We start from the raw sequence: 17,966 nt of genomic DNA, 5'->3' as shown, positions 1-17,966 counted from the left end.
CAATCAAAAGATAGAGTGCATTCTCTACTCCTTAAATCTGGGATGGACTTTTGACTTTATTTGACCAAAAGAATGTGAGGTTGTGTGAGTTCTGTAACATTGGCCTCAAAAATATGTGCAGATTCCATTTCTACCTTCAGAATAATAATAAGAATTCCACCGAGCTCATGAATGATGAAAGACCACCTAGACAAACAACACAGCTGATAGGCATCACGAAAGCCCCAGACATGAGAGTTAGGTGATCCTGGATCCTCCAGTTCTAGGCAAGAGGCTGGCTCAGTGCAGCCACATGAATGAGCCTGAGAAAGGCCAGCATAAAAACTGTCCCATCAAACACAGAATCATGACAAATAAATTGTTGCTTTGACCTAGCAGGTTTTAAGGTGGTTTGCTACATGGTAATATTAAAATTATACTTGACATTTCCTTCTAACTCTTCCTCAATCAGTAGTACAAAAAAGAACCAAATGTTATAAAGATTCTTCTTATAGGTGAATTAAAAAAAGGTCTATATAATTTCATTTTTCTATATGTGAGCCGGAAAATTAAAATAATTAGGTTATCTTGATATTAATTCCATATGTAACATTTTTATACCCTAACATTATTCTATGTAATTATGGAAATATTTTGCCCAAAAACAGGGAAAGATGAAAAGAGAAATCTGGGTGACATAATGGCTTTCAGCAGAATTCTATGGTACTCAGGCACCAGTATTCACCATCTCCCCTGTTGTCTGTCATTTGTGTTCTAGGATTTGACTTACTTGTGCCAGGAATTGAATTGAACCAGTGAAATCCAATTAAATCCTACCACTTCCAAAAGCATAAAATAATTCATCATTTTGGATTGTTTTCATAGAGAATAAAAATTAGTTTGAAGGTGGGTTGAAGGGGTAAGGAAACATCAATAAAGCAAAAACAACTAGAATCACATAAATCACGAACATTCATTTCATTCCAGGACACTTGGTCAGCCAGAAAGCTTGGGCTGCTGAGTGAAAAAGGCAGATTTGGTGCATTGGAAGACAGCAACTGCAGATGCAGAGGAACTGGAAGGGAATCGCAGCTGGTCATGCCAAAGGGGCAGCCCAACCTATGTTCATTCAGCAACCATGGCAGTTTTTCTAAATCTGTTTTCAATTCAAGCTCCAGGTCATGTTTTTCAGTTAGAATAAAATGTGAAAACTACAAAATAGACCCACTCTAATTTCTTTTCCCATATCCCTTCCTCATGATCTTCTATCTTCTAGAGTGAATGAAGGAGTATCAAGGTTATTGAGTGGAGAAGTGGAAACTAGTGAACTTTTTAAAAGGCAAGACAGATATCAGATTTGATATGATAGGCATGAGAAATACATAAAAAGTAATTACAGACTTTCAAAAAGTACCTTTACACTTTTCTAGTGATAAGCCTTTACATTCAAACACCAATGCCTCCCCTCATTACCAAAAGCTAAATTTAAAGGAGCTACATGGAATGCTAACTAAGCATAGTAAAACCATCATCATCATCATCATAGAGTTTTTATCGGGTGGAAATTCTTTGTCCCTGTGCTCAAACCTAAAGATCCTCTAATTTTTGTCACTCCCTTCTCTAGCGCACCTCTGCCAGTGTGACTATTTTCATGCATGCCACTTGAAGGTTGACTCTTCTCTTAGATTGTCATTTTGGCATACACTGATTGCGGTAAATACCATCTTGCACTTTGGAGCCTGTAAAATATTCTTCACTTGTTGGCCACGCTCCATCCATGTTCCTACCTAAACTATAAATTACTTAATGGTAGAAACGTTGTCTTCTTATTTTTCCTGTTTTTCCCCTCAGTGACAGCGCTTACTCAAATCTAGAATTTAAAATAAGCAGAAAAGTGTTAAAAGTATTTTGTCTAGTAATAATATATAGACCTTTTTTTTTAATTTAAAATGAGTTAATGTAAGTAAAGCATTTATACCAGTGCCTGACATATAGGAAATTATCATACTGCTCTTATTGCCATTATCATGATTACTTGTATGTAACCTACAAGTTGATACATAAAATTTTCATTATAAGCTCTTGACTTCTTGAGACATTCAGCTCCTGGTTACAACATAAGCATGAGATAATCCATGCTTTACAAGTCATCTGGGTACATGTGGATTTTTCCTATGTTCTATATCACCATGTAGGCAGACAATTGCCCAGAATTTCATTGGCTCTAAAAATAAAATGCAAAAAACATGCAAAACACTTTAAGACTAAAGGTAATACATTATCCATGGAGACAGGACCTATGTCTCTTTTATTATATTCCCACACACTAACATGGCATCAGGCATCTACTAGAGGTTCAATAAACAGATGTGGAATAAACAAATACATAAATAAGAAAAAAGTGACTCTGTTTGAAAGAAAGAACAAGAAAGGAAATAAAAGGAGAAAGAAGAAAGAGAGGAAGAAATAGAGAAAGAGAAAAGCTGAATGAAGAGGAATGAGTTTGCTTACTGTGGAATGAATGGCAGGTAGTTGATACATTTCCTAATTCTTGAGCAGTTTTGACTCAGACTCTGAGTACTTATGTAAAGATCCCAAAATATTTTCCCAACATGACCTTTTCAGTGCTATTACATGCATTTATCTTTCTCCTATTCCAATACTCTAAAGCAAAAGTTCCATGTTATAAGTATGACCTCTGCTCTGTTCTGCAGAGCACACCTCACATGCCTAACTTAGTCCCTGTGCCTACCTCTGACTTCAGGCAAAGACCGAGCAGACAGTTCTGTGCCAGCTCCGACTCACTTTGCCCTGACAGTGTCATGCCTCAGGCATACAAGTCTCAAGTCTTTCCTCATCTGACCTCAAAATTTTTTTCTATGCCCCAAGAATAGCTTGATTGGCCCATGTTCAACTGTGGCTTGGAAATGCAAAACAGTAAATGCTCTTGGTGGGTAATCCTCAACCAAAGACAGATGGGAGCCGATTGGCAGCTGATTCTCCTCCCATCCTATTTTTATGTGGACCACTCTCATCAGCCTTTCACACAGTTCCCGCAGCAACCATAGTAGAAGCCTCAATAAACCTGAGATTGGCTTTATCTCCTTCCCTGTTCTCAGTTGCTTCATGTGATAGACTCTCAAGTTAATAACCTATAATCAAGCCCCCCAAATTAGTCACCTCTGTACCTCATAGTATTTTTCTTTTCTTTCTTAATATACAAATATTATATAACTCTACAACTATCTTAAATGAGCCATTTAAAATATTCAAAATAAAAGCTGTGTGTGTATATACACATATATGTGTGTGTATATATATTTATTTTCTTCCTCCATACATATGTGTGTGTGTGTGTGTGTATTTTTCGCTCCCTCCATGACTCCTTGTTACTGTGAAAGAATGGAATTATTTAGAAGTCTGAGCATACTAATTAATAAGCCAATTGCAAAGCCGCTGATTTACTGATGTTTCTTTCTCTGTATCCTTAGCTGTCGTGAATGCATACATGGGTGAATGAAGATGCATACAGGGGAGCAGTCTAAGATCATACTAAGTGTGAATGTTTCTGATATATCAGCTGAGAATCCAACTTTACTTTTTCTACTTAGACAATGTTTTTAAGGAAAAGTCACAGACCCCTCTGTAAGTACCAGACTATCCTTCTCTTTTTGTAAAAAAAATAAATGTTATGAAACTTTAGAAGTTACCTTTAAAGATCCATTTGGAAAACCCAAAATAAAGAAAAGTCCCTTAATCAAAAAATTTTTATATATCAGTTATTAGAGTCAATGAACATTTAACATTTTCTGAAATGCATGTGACTTCAAATAGCATCTTTTAATGTTTCAATGCATTTGTAAATGCATGCTTAAAGTTAAATGCATTAAATATATAAATTCATGTTTCTCACTACTCCTTCTTACCTTCATCAGTTCACTTGCTCCAAGCCCTCTTCTCTGCCCATCGTAAGACAGGACATTTTAATAAAATGGAATGTTGAAGTGCTATTACATGCATTTATCTTTCTCCTATTCCAATAGGAGAAAAAGCAGCTTACATGAATATATAGTGTGTAATTTTATTTGACTTACAAAAAGATAGATTTATGTAAGTGTTATTCACCTAAGTCAGAGAAAGAGAAGGAGGGAAGAGGAGGGGAGGGATGAGGGTGGGGGAGAGGACAGAAAGAGATTCAGAGGGATATAAGGTATAACATCAAATGTGCATATTTTCTTGTTTATGATTTGTATTATCTTTCTGTATGTCTTAATTTTCTATAATGCAGATATATATATAGCTTCTACAAATGTTATATGTCTAGTTTATATATATCACAACTTGAAGAAACCACTAATTTCAGTTTTGTTTGAGATAATTGTTTTATTCTTCTGAAAAAAGAAACAAAAGAAACACATAGTCTCTTGCCAAGGATAAATCAACCCAGATGCCAACAAGAGGTTTCAAGTTTGCCTAGAATTTTCAAGTTCATGAATGTCGAGGGGTCTCTAAATTTGGCAACTCATTTTTCTCATTGTTAATAATATGTCTCTTCTACTATCATATACAAAGCACTGGATACTCTAAATAAGCACTATAAAAATAACCACCTTTATTTATGGCCATGCTGTTTGGAATGTCCATGGTCAATTGTCTGCTTGCTTTGAATAAAGCCAGAACTTCCCCATTCCCTTCATTTCATTCTTATAGCTCCCACTTCTCTAACAAATGTGGTGAATACTAAAAATAAAGCAGGTGATTTATTGAAAGATGGTAAGCAAATGATATACATATCTAAATGCTTCACATCATCTTTAACGTGTTCTTGGGATTAGTTTTACAGCCTATGGGATCAAAGCATTTCCTTCTCTATATTTTACAAAGTATACATCCTTTAAATAAAAGAAAGGAAATTTGGAAGGAAGCATGTGCGGTCTTTAATAAATAATGGCAGTACACGCTATGAGACACTCCCTGGCTCTGCAACACCTTTAAGTCACTTCCCTTTATGATCCCTCCCCTCAACCTTCATTACCCTACCTCACATGAAGAACTTTTACAGGGGTATAAAAGACTCCACTCTATATTTTCATGCAAAAGTGGTGGGGGCTCCCATGGTGAAATTTGAAGGGAGCATATGTCTCTAAAAGTTTGGTTTGGAAAGGACTCCCAGAAATAAAGAAGCAAAAGCTCTCTGTCTCACTTTCCCTCTCTCCTCTCCCTATTGCCCCTCCTCCTTGCCTCCTTTTTAATGGTGAGCATAGTTTTTCTTTCTACATTTGAGGAGAGCCAGGCGGAGGGCTGAGTTCCGGAGAATACTGAGTATGTGGGACACTAACTCTATTATTTGTGAGGACTGAGAGCCTTGCCAGACTGCTATAATGTATTGCTACTTCAGAGAAGCAAGGAAACATTGTAAGATTTCATTTACTTAATGGCTTATGGACTAATTGAGTTCCATACAGCCCTGAATGTTGTACAGTTTTCCTTAAAACACATTGTACTATTTTTTAAACAGTACAAATGTTTCTTTCTTAAATATAGCACAATTTCTGTTTTGAATTAACTGATTCTAACTGACCTATTACTTCAAATTAATATGTAGAGATTTTATATTGAAAGAATTACATTATATTATTTCTCTAACTACAACAAAAGGCAGAATACTACCTTATTGAAACTCCAGTGATAAAACCTAAAACTCAGAGGCTATTTAGAGCACCTTTCAAATACAAAGAGCTTGCAAATGTACCTCAATAAAATATTTTATTCTTTGTTATTCTTTTATATAACTGAAAGTGAAAATATATATATTTTTTGGTTCTTAGAAGAATTGGAGTTCTCTTTGAGTTGTACATTCAATAAATTCTGGGGAGAATTTAAGTCAAAAAACTTGTTAAGCAACTTCCTCCCCTAAATGAAATGACCTATGTTGAATAAAGAAACTTTATGTGACATTTCATTAAATAAAAGTTAAAGTATGCCATATTCTGCTACCATTTAAATAACAAAATAAATGACAGACATAATTAGAATTGTCAAAACTCAGAGAAACAAGCCATTCATAAAAGCCACATTACACAGGGAATTGCCACTGAGAGGATATAAGGTATGCCCTGGATGATGGGCATAACTTGGATATGTGGAAGTAAAAATTATTTTATGACCAAAGTGCAGATGGGAGACATCAGAGAGTGGCTGACGGCAGGAGGGAAACCAGCCTCTCTGGCACAGGCCCTTAATGTGAAAGAATAATGCCACATAAGATTGGATAAGCTTGGGGGTTTAAAGTGGAGCAATAGACGGAGACAGTAGCAAGAAAAAAAATACGGCAAATCCTTAAGTATCCATCTAAGGAATTTAGATTTGGTCCTTTCAGGTACTAAAGTGTCATTGGGAAAATTCAGATTGCTATCTCTATAAAGGACTGGGAGGACTAAGGTATGAAATATAGGAGAAGAAAGGGTAAGATGGCTGTTTGTGATTCTTTTTCTCCTGGTAATGAAGGTGAAAGTGATAGACATTAAAATGGAATCATATGAACTGTAGCAGCAGCAGTGATAGAGTCATGGGAGAACAAGGGGTCAGAATGATATGTCCCTGACTTTGACCATGGCTGAGTTTCTTTTAGCACTAAGTAGAAACAATGCAGGATGAAAAAGTTAAAGCGTAAAGGATGACAAAAGAGAGAAAGCCACAAAGCATGGAAAATATTTTCATTTTCTTCTATTATAAATGGTTGGGAAGATGAGAAAGAAATTACTCCATTTTATATTCATTTAAATTAGATAAATGTATTTTAAATGAATATTAATCAGCTTACCTTATTTCCCAGTTCCCTGTCACCAGTCCAGTCCAGACTGGACACCTCACATAGGGGGTCACCAACTATTGTTCCCAGTGCTTCTAGTATTACATCACAGGTTTCCTTACCTCCCCAAAATTCCCTGGCACCTGATGGACAACTCCTCATATTCGATGTCTCTCTCTGCTACATGCTGAACATTATAAATATTTTTACTGTTGCTCATAATTTTAATCTTTTTCTCTTAGTCATTTTTTTTAAAAGAACACTGCCATATAAGATAATTGCAGATCTGTCTTTTCAATGTTTTCATTTTTCTTTTCTTAGCTTTTAATTAATGGCTAAGCTTTTTATTGAATTGAGAAGATGAAAACAATCTGCTGAGCTTTATTGTGCACTTATCTTCACTACAGTACATGACAGTCTCTGAAGTTACTTTTTCAGTTCTCAGACAATTAATGTTTTTCACTTCTTCAGGCTGTACCTTGCTTTACTAGTAATAATCCATGGTAGATAAATGGTTGACAGATAGACAGATGACAGAGAGATAATATAAATAGAAAGATAATTAACCTTTCTCTCTCTCTCTCTACACACATGCATTTCCTAGTTCTGCACTGGGAAGTCCTAAAAATAATAATAGCCTAGTACCAATTAGTACTAGGACACAATTAGTATCCAAATCTTGGTTTCTGAACACCATCCTCAGGTAAAAGAAACCAGAGTTTCAAATGATTCTGGAGGAAAAGTATTACATGGTAAGCCTGGAACATCTCATAGTCCCACATAGTAAGGGAAAACTCAAAAGTTTTTGACATTAAAAATCTGGGATAAAATGATTATAGTTTTCTATTATAACACATAGAATAAAATAAGTTATGATTCCATAGTGATATAAATAAATAGGGAAGATTCCTTACAGTAAAATTCATACTAAAAAATCTAGAAAGAATGGTAGGAATAAAAAAAAATCACCATTTGGAAAACACTACAGTAATTAATGATAACAGGCAAGAACCATCATTAAATGCTAAAAATAGTGAGTGAAATTATGAATGGAGACAGAACATTTACATAGGCTCACAATATATTATGAATTACATCTCTCCACAGTTTATTAATTACAAAGAAAAATAGTACCTTTACAGTAGAGAAACTGCAGACACCAGCTTAACCACATGGTAAATTTGGCATCATTAATGGACCACATCAACACCATATGCCGGTGATATGGTGCACTGAGAAAGGTTCACTTTCACTTCTATGGTATACTAACCAAATATATATATACCCTAAATTTAAACTTCAGAAAATATCAAACACACATCAAGGGACATTCTACAAAATAACTGGCCAAAACTCTTTAAAAATGTCAAGGTTACCTACATTTTTGGCTAAATTTATTCCCAAGCATTTTTTCTTGGCCGTGGTGGTAGTGCCATTGTAAATGGAGTGTTTTCTAATGTTATATCTTGTATGAAAGCTATTAATTTGTGAATACTAATGTTTTATTCTACCATCTTACTATGCTTAGTTTTATCATTGATTCCCTAGGATCATTCTGTCCAATAGGGTGGCCACCAGTTGTATGTTTATGGTATTGGACAACTCAGTGTAGAACATTTCAATAATCACAGAAAATTGTAGGAGACGAATGCTGCTTTAAGATTTTACAGGTGTCCTATAATGCCTGTATATATAAATTTTATTTCTTTTTTAGGATTTTTAAACTGTTAACAGATTTCTCTTGTCCAATTGTATTATCTAATACTTCTAAGAAAATATTCAACAATATAGGAGTTGATGGACAGCCTTGTCTTCTTCCTTGTCTCAACTGAAATACTTTTAATGTTTCCATATTAATATGATGCTAGCTTTTAAACTAAGGGAAATATGTATATACATTTGTCTATATATCTATATCTATAGGCATGCATATATGTATATTTCCCATAGTTGTAAAACAATATGTGATATATATTTATAAATATATGTATTTGATAAAATATTTTATATATGTATATACATACACAAACAATGATTTATCTTAAATTGTTGAGAAAATGTCCATCAAGTTCTATTTCTTTGTTATTTATAACAAGAATGGGGATTACATTTTGTCAATGGCTTTTTCAGCACCAATGAAGATAATCGTAATTTTTTCCTTAGCTCAATTAATATGTTATATTATACTGATGCCTTTCCTAATCATAAGCTAAACTTACATTCCTTTAACAAATCTCACCTTGTCATAGTATATCATTTTCCACAATAGTGTTTGATTATGTTGGCTAATGTTTTGGTTAGAACTTTAAGTATTCAAAAATGGTATTTGTCTATAACCTTCTTACACTGTTTTTAGCAGTTTGAGTATCTATGTTATTTGTCCTTCACCAAAATTATTAACTTTTCTTTAATTTTCAATACTGTGGAACAATTTAAAGAGGATTGGAACAATCAATGCTTAAAGCTCTGCTTTAAGCCCCTTATGAAAGCTTTTTGGGTTTTTTGTTTCTTAGTTTTCTTGGTTTTATTTTTATTTTTGGGGTACTTACTTTGATATTGTTCTCTGTTTCTTCGTTGAAAGTTGGTCTGTTTGAGGCTTTTATCTCAAATGATTCCATCTTTTGAAACAAGTAGTTATCTAAAATATATTCCATTTCCCCTAGGTTTTCAATTTCATGTAGACATCTACAAAGTATTGTATTATGAAATTTTATTTTAAAAATTATTTTCTAAATGCCTGCTTCTTTTTTTCATTATTTATTTCAATAGGTTTCTGGGGAACAGGTGTTGTTTGGTTACGTGAATAAGTTCTTTAGTGGTGATTTCTGACACTTTGGTCCACCCATCACCCAAGCAGTGCAGTGTACACTGTATCCAATGTGTAGTCTCATTTTTTTTTTTTTTCTTTTCAGATGGAGTCTCACTCTGTAGCCAGGCTGGAGTGCAGTGGTGTGATCTCGGCTCACTGCATCCTCTGCCTCCTGAGTTCAAGCAATTCTTCTGCCTCAGCCTCCTGAATAGCTGGGACTACAGACACATGCCACCATGCCCAGCTAATTTTTTTTTTTTTTTTTTTTTTGGCCAGGATGGTCTTGATCTCTTGACCTCATGATCCCCCCTCCTCTGCCTCCCAAAATGCTGACATTACAGGCGTGAGCCACCGCACCTGGCCCAATGTGTAGTCTTTTACCCCTCACCCACCTCCCACCCTTTCCGAGTGTCCAAAGTCCGTTGTATCATTCTTGTGCCTTTGCATCCTCATAGCTTAGCTCCCACTTATGAGTGACTACATATGATGTTTGGTTTTCCGTTTCTGAGTTACTTCACTTAGAATAATGGTCTCCAATTCCATTTAGGTTGCTGCAAATGCCATTATTTCATTCTGCTTTATGGCTGAGTAGTATTCCATGGTGTGTATTTACCACATTTTCTTTATCCACTTGATTGATGGGCATTTGGGCTGATTCCACATTTTTGCCCCAGCAAATTGTGCTGCTATAAACATGCACGTGTAAGCATCTTTTTTGTATAATGACTTATTTTCCTCTGGGTAGATACCCAGTAGTGGGATTGCTGGATCAAATGGTAGATCTACTTTTAGTTCTTTAAGGAATCTCCACACTGTTTCCAATAGGGCTTGTACTAGTTTAAATTCCCTGGAACAGTGTAAAAGTGTTCTCTTTTCACCACATCCACACCAATATCTATTATCTTTTGATTTCTCAATTATGACCATTATTGCAGGAGTAAGGTGGTATTGCATTGTGGTTTTGATTTGCATTTCCTTCATAGTTAGAATGTTGCACAGTTTCCATATGCATGTTGGCCATTTGTATATCTTCTTTTGAGAATTGTATATTTGTGTCCTTAGTCCATTTTGATGGGATTTTTTCCCCCGATTTGTTTGAGTTCTTTGTAGATTCTGGATGTTAGTCCTTTGTCGGATGTACAGATTGTGAAGATTTTCTCCCACTCTGTAGGTTGCCTGTTAACTCTGCTAATTATTTCTTTTGCTGTGCAGAAACTTCTTAGCTTAATTAAGTCTCATCTATTTATCTTTGTTTTCATTTCATTTGCTTTTGGGTTCTTGGTCATGAAGTCTTTGCCTAAGCCAATGTCTATAAGAAGTTTTCCAATTTATCTTCTAGAATTTTTATGATTTCAGGATTTAGATTTAAATATTTGAGCAACCTTAAATTGATTTTTGTAGAAGGTGAAACATGAGTATCCAGTTTCATTCTTCTACATGTGGCTTTCCAATTATCCCAGGACCATTTGTTGAATAGGGGGTCCTTTCCCCACTTTATGTTTTTATTTGCTTTGTTGAAGATCAGCTGGCTGTAAGTATAATATTTGGCTTTATTTCTGGGTTTTCTCTTCTGTTCCATTGGTTTATGTGTCTATTTTTATACTAGAACCATGCTGTTTTGGTGACTATGCCTTGATATTACAGTTTGAAGTTGAGTATTGTGCTGCCTCCGGATTTGTTCTTTTTGCTTCATCTTGATTTAGCTATGCAAACTCTTTTTTGGTTCTATATGAATTTTAGCATTGTTTTTCTCTAGTTCTGTGAAGAATGATGGTGGTATTTTAATGGGAATTGTGTTGAATTTGTGGATTGCTTTTGGTAGTATGGTCATTTTCACAATAATTATTCTACCCATCCATGAGCATGGGGTGTGTTTCCATTTGTTTGTGTCATCTATGATTATTTTCAGCAATATTTTGTCGTTTTCCCTGTGGAGATCTTTCACCTCCTTGGTTAGGTATATTCCTAAGTATTTTATTTGTTTTTGCTGTTATTGTAAAAGCAGTTCAGTTATTAATCTGATTCTCAGCTTAGTTGCTGTTGGTGTATAGCAGAGTTGCTGATTTGTGTACATTAATTTTGTGTTCTGAAACTTTGCTGAATTCATTTACCTGTTCTAGGAGCTTTTTGAATGAGTCTTTAGGGTTTTCTAGGTATACAATCATATCATCAGCAAACAGCGACAGTTTGACTTCCTCTTTACTGATATGGATGCCCTTGATTTCTTTCTCTTGCTTGATTGCTCTGGCTAGAACATCCAGTACTAGGTTGAATAAGTGGTGAAAGTGGACATCCTTGTCTTGTTCCCATTCTCAGGGGGAATGCTTTCAACTTTTTCCCATTCAGTATAATGTTGGCTGTGGGTTTGTCATAGGTGGCTTTTATTACCTTAAGGTAGGTCCTTTCTATGTTGATTTTGCTGGGAGTTTTAATCATAAAGGGATGCTGGATTTTGTCAAATGCAGCTATTGAGATGATGATGTGATTTTCGTTTTTAATTCTGTTTATGTGATGTATCACCTTTGTTGACCTGCATATGTTAAACCACCCCTGCATGCCTGGTATGAAACCCACTTGATAATAGTGGATTATCTTTCTGTTATGCTGTTGGATTCAGTTAGCTAGTATTTTGTTGAGGATATTTGCATTTATGTTCATCAGTGATATTGCTCTGTAGTTTTATTTTATTTTTATGCCCTTTCTTGTTTTTGGTATTAGGGCGATACTGGCTTCATGGAATGATTTAGGGAAGATTCCCTCTTTCTCTATCCTGGGGAATAATGTCAACAGAATTAGAACCAATTCTTCTTTGAATGTCTGATAGAATTCAGCTGTGAATTCATCTGGTCCTGGTCTTTTTTGTCATTGTGTTGGCATTTTTTTTTTTTTATTACCATTTCAATCTCACCGCTTATTTGTCTGTTCAGAGTTTTCTTTTCTTTTCTTTTCCTTTCTTTTCTTTCTTTTTATTTTTCGAGACAGAGTCTCACTTTGTCTCCCAGGCTGTAGTGCAGTGGCATGACCTTAGCTTACTGCAACCTCCTGGGTTCAGGCTTTGCTATGAACCTAATCATAGTTCTCCTGCTTCAGCCTCTGGAGTAGCTGGGATTACAGACATGCATGCACCACCACTCCTGACTAATTTTTGTAGTTTTGGTAGAGATGGGGTTTCACCATGTTGCCCAGGCTGCTCTCAAACTCCTGACATCAGGTGATCTGTCCACCTCAGCTTTCCAAAGTGCTGGGATCACAGGCGTGAGCCACTGTGCCAGGCCTGTTCAGAGTTTCCATGTCTTCCTGGTTTAATTTAGAAGGGTCATGTATTTCCAGGAATTTATTCATCTCCCCTAAGGTTTTCTAGTTTATGTGTGTAAAGGTGATCATAGTAGCCTTGAATAATCTTTTGTATTTCTGTGGTCTCAGTAGTAATATCTCCCATTTTGTTTCTAATTGTGCTTATATGGATCTTCTCTCTTCTTTTCTTGGTTAATCTCACTAATGGTTTCTCAATTTTGCTTGTCTTTTCAAAGAACTAGCATTCATTTCATTTATCTTTTGTACTTTTGTTGTTGTTGTTGTTGTTGGTTTCAATTTCCTTTAGTTCTGCTCTTCACTATTTTCTTCTGCTGGTTTTGGGTTTGGATTGTTCTTGTTTCTCTAGTTCTGTGAGGTATGGCCTTAGATTGTCTCTTTGTGCACTTTCATACTTTTTGATGTAGGCATTTAATGCTATGAACTTTCCTCTTAGCACTGCTTTTGTTGTATCCCAGAGGTTTTGATAGGTTATGCCATAATTATCATTTAGTTCAAAGAATTTATTAATTTCCATCTTGATTTCATTGTTAATTCAGTGATCATTCTGGAGCTGTTTATTTAATTTCCACATATTTGCATGGTTTTGGGTTTCCTTTTTGAGTTGATTTCCAATTTTACTCCACTGTGGTATGAGAGAGTACATGGTATAATTTCGATTTTCTTGAATTTACGGAGACTTGTTTTGTGGCCTATCATATGGTCTGCTTGGATAACGTTCCATGTGCTGAGAAATAGAATGTATATTCTGAAGTTGCTGGGTAGAATGTTCTACAAATGTCTGTCAAGTCCATTTGTTCTAGGGTTTAGTTGTTTATTTGTTGACTTTCTGTCTTGATTATCTATCTAGTGTAGTCAGTAGAGTATTAAAGGCCCCCTATTATTGCGTTGCTGTCTATCTCATTTCTTAGTTGTAGTAGTAATTGTTTATTAATTTGGGAGCTCCAGTGTTAGGTGCATATATATTTAGGATTGTGATATTTTTCTGTTGGACTAGTCCTTTTATCCTTACGTAATGTCCATCTTTGTCTTTTTTTATTGTTGTTGCTTTAAAGTTTATTTAGTCTAGTATAAGAATAGCTACTCCTGCTCACTTTTGGTGTCCATTTGCATGGAATACCTTTTTCCACTTCTTTAGCTTAAGTCTATGCGAGTCCTTATGTGTTAGGCGAGTCTCCTGAAAATAGCAGAAACTTGGTTGATGAATTCTTATCCATTCTGCCATCCTGTATCTTTTAATTGGAGCATTTAGGCCACTTATATTCAACATTAGTATTGAGATGTGAGGTATTATTCTACTCATCATGCTGTTTGTTGTCAAATACCTTGGTTTTTTAAAGAAAATATTGTGTTATTGTTATATAGATTCTTTAAGATTTATGCTTTAAGGAGGTTCTGTTTTGGTGTATTTCAAGAATTTGTTTTTTATTTCTTTAAGCTAGACTTCACCTTTCTCTGTGGCCTCCTTGATTAGCTTAATAATTGACCTTCTGAATTCTTTTTCTGGTCCTTTGGAGATATCATCTTGGTTTGGATCCATTGCTGTTGAGTGGTGTGATCTTTTGGGGGTAAGATCCCTGTTTTGTCATAGTACCAGAATTGTTTTCCTCGTTCCTTCTAATTTGGGTAGACTTTGTCGGAGGGAAGATCTGGGACTCAAGGGCTGTTGTTTAGATTATTTTGTCCCACAGGGTGCTACCTGGATGTGGTGCTCTCCCATTTCCACTAAGAATGGGGCTTCCTGAGAGCCAAACTGCAGTAACTGGGTTTGCTCTTCTGGGTCTAGCCACCCAGTGGAGCTACCTGGCTCCAAGCTGATACTGGGGAGTTTCTGCAAAGGGTCCTGTGACGTGATCCATCTTCAGGTTGTTCAGCCGTGAATACCAGCACATGCTCTGGTGGAGGTAGCAGGAGATTGAAGTGTATTCTGTGAGGGCCCTTGGTTGCATTTTTGTTTAGTGCACTGGTTTTATATTGGTTGGTCTGTAATCAGGAGGTGGTGTTTTCAAAAGCATGTCAGCTGTAGTACTACCGGGAGGATACAAACTTGCTCTAGAGTTGCCTGGTTAAGTATTCAGATTTCTCAGGCAGTGGTCAGGGCCATAGAGCTTCCAAGATACTATGTCATTTGTGTTCAGCAACGGGGTGGGTAGGGAAAGACCACCAGGTGGGGGCAGGAATAGGCAGGTCTGAGGTCAGCCTCTCCTTGGGAGAGGCTTGCTGTGGCTGTTGTGGGGAATGGTGGTGTGGTTCCCAGGCCAATGAAGTTATGTTCCCAGGAGAATTATGGTTGTCTCTGCCAAGTCATACAGGTCACCAAGGACATCAGGGAAAGCTGGTGGTCACAAGCCTCACCCTGCTCCCACACAGTGTGCAGTCCTAAAGGCTAGTCTCACTCCCACCATGCTCCACCAAGAGTGCTGAGTCCACTTCCAGGCAGCTGGTGACCAGGGTTGAGAACTTGCCCCAGACCACCACACTCGCACCTGAAAAAGGTTTTCTCGGCATCACAGGGAGCCTGCAGCGGCAATCCAGTTCCTTCAAAGGGTCTGCAGATTATCTCAGCTTTCCTGGTATGTTCTTGTGGTAGTTCTTGGACATACCAGGAACTATGTCCCCCACCCCATGACAGGCCCCAGTGTGTGATGTCCCCCTTCCTGTGTTCAAGTGTTCTCATTGCTCAATTCCCACCTATGAGTGAGAACATGTGGTGTTTGGTTTTCTGTCCTTGCGATAGTTTGCTGAGACTGACGGTTTCCAGCTTCATCCATGTCCCTACAAAGGACATCAACTCATCGTTTTTTATGGCTGCATAGTATTCCATGGTATATATGTGTCACATTTTCTTAATCCAGTCTATCATTGATGGGCATTTGGGTTGATTCCAAGTCTTCGCTATAGTTGAGCATTTTTGCATCTATGTTTATCGGGGATATTGGCCTGCAGTTTTAAAGTGAATGTAGTCCCACCACTAATTTCCCTTTTCTTTCTTACCTGAAGTATTTCGTTTGTTCTTTGTCCTTGCTAGCTGCAAAAGCTTATGATGAATGCTCAGGAGATCACTCATAAGATTTGCTATTTTGTTGTTGTTGTTGTTTTGTACAATTGTTTAGAAAATTCTTTACATTCCTCTTCTATTGATGACCAGGAATATTTTTGGGTAGTTTCATTCGTTCTTACTATTGTTCTGTATTGTTTGGGATGTATACAAAAAGGGCAGAATTAAGGACCTACCATTATATTTTCCCACGTGGAAGTCCAAATCATGAAATTTAACAACATATATATTATGCTGTGCATTGCAAAATACTATAAATTTTTAAGAGAAATGAGAGACTGAGAGAAAATGCTTGTAAGTTATAACAACGATACATATAGCACAGGCTTAATAGCCACGACATTCAAATATTATTATAAATCAATAGGAAAAATGCTAACTACAAAATTAAATGTCAAAATGATATGAAATGTATTTCACAAATGGAGAAAAACAAATAGCTGAAAAATATCAGAAAACCATTCAACTTCGTAATTGATCAGGGAAAAGTAAATCAAAATAATGAGATACCTGTTTTCAAACTCCCTACAAAATATTAATAATATTGGTCATGTCTATTGTTGACCTGTGTGGAGAAAAAGAGCCTTTATGGGTATAACTTTTACAGATGACATTTGACATATCTATCAAAATCAAGTAGTGCGTACCTTTTTACCATTTAACCTAGGGATTCCATTTTTAGGAATATATCCTACAGAATTATCAACCCAAGTATTAAGAGGCATATGTACAGAGATGTTTGCTGCAGTTTTATCATTACTATTCCAAGACAAATAAATAGAGCAAATTTTAGTACATTTTTTATTTTTGTAAGTAAATGAAAATATGCATATGTCCATGCTATTGCTCATACATATACAGAGAAAGCTCTAGAGTTTAAAAAAACAAATTATCAGGAGTTTTTACCTCTTTAGTGACTGGGATTACATGTGTTACGAGAGGGAAAGAAATGAGGATTTTCCATTTTTATTCTACAGATTTCTGACTGTATTTTTAATTTACATCTAGTAATGTTTACCACTGTAGTTTTATTAAGTTTTATATTGCTTTTACAATGACAAATTAAAGTTTTGGTTTATTATTTCTTTCTAATTATTCATTTTTCCCTTATTTTTGCTTATGACAAATGCTTCAAGTGTTTTTCAAATATTCTCTCACTCCCTGCATATTTACAGAAAGTACAAGTTTTAGTTGTTGGCATAGATGATCAGAAATAAAGGCTACTTGGAGCCCTTTGTGGTTATGCATCTAAGTGAATGGTTACAAACAGAAAGGAGGCATTTAAATTTTATGTCTGATGTACATAGTAGTTGGACATCACACCTCTTTCCTCTTCTTCTCTCCTTTTCTTTCCCATTGGTTAGGATGTGGTAATCACCTTAGACCAAGCAAATAAGCGAAACACCCTAGTATGGTTGGAAAATGAGACAGAAAAAGAATGGGCTCCTGACCTTTAATAGCAGAGCCACCATACTTTCTCAAACATACGTATATATGCATAAAACTGCATAGTTATTTACATATATACACTTATAGTTACAAAATATAACAATCAATTATATTAGGCAATACTGAAGGTAAAATGACTTAAGAAAGACTCCTCTGTTTTGACGTTTTCTCTGTACTTCATTGTAAGATTTATTTCTTGATGTGTATTCTATGTTGATAAAGATTGTTTAGGATTTTAACCCAGATGTTTTTTTTTTTTTTTTTTTTTTTTTTGAGACGGAGTCTGCTCTGTCGCCCAGGCTGGAGTGCAGTGGCCGGATCTCAGCTCACTGCAAGCTCCGCCTCCTGGGTTCCCGCCATTCTCCTGCCTCAGCCTCCCGAGTAGCTGGGACTACAGGCGCCCGCCACCTCGCCCGGCTAGTTTTTTGTATTTTTTAGTAGAGACAGGGTTTCACTGTGTTAGCCAGGATGGTCTGGATCTCCTGACCTCGTGATCCACCCGTCTCGGCCTCCCAAAGTGCTGGGATTACAGGCTTGAGCCACCGCGC

The sequence above is a fragment of the Macaca mulatta genome, chromosome 3 (genome assembly GCF_049350105.2).
Source record: "Macaca mulatta isolate MMU2019108-1 chromosome 3, T2T-MMU8v2.0, whole genome shotgun sequence".
Classification (NCBI taxonomy): domain Eukaryota; kingdom Metazoa; phylum Chordata; class Mammalia; order Primates; family Cercopithecidae; genus Macaca; species Macaca mulatta.
The sequence above is the reverse complement of the archived record's forward strand: the minus strand, read 5'-3'. Positions refer to the sequence as shown.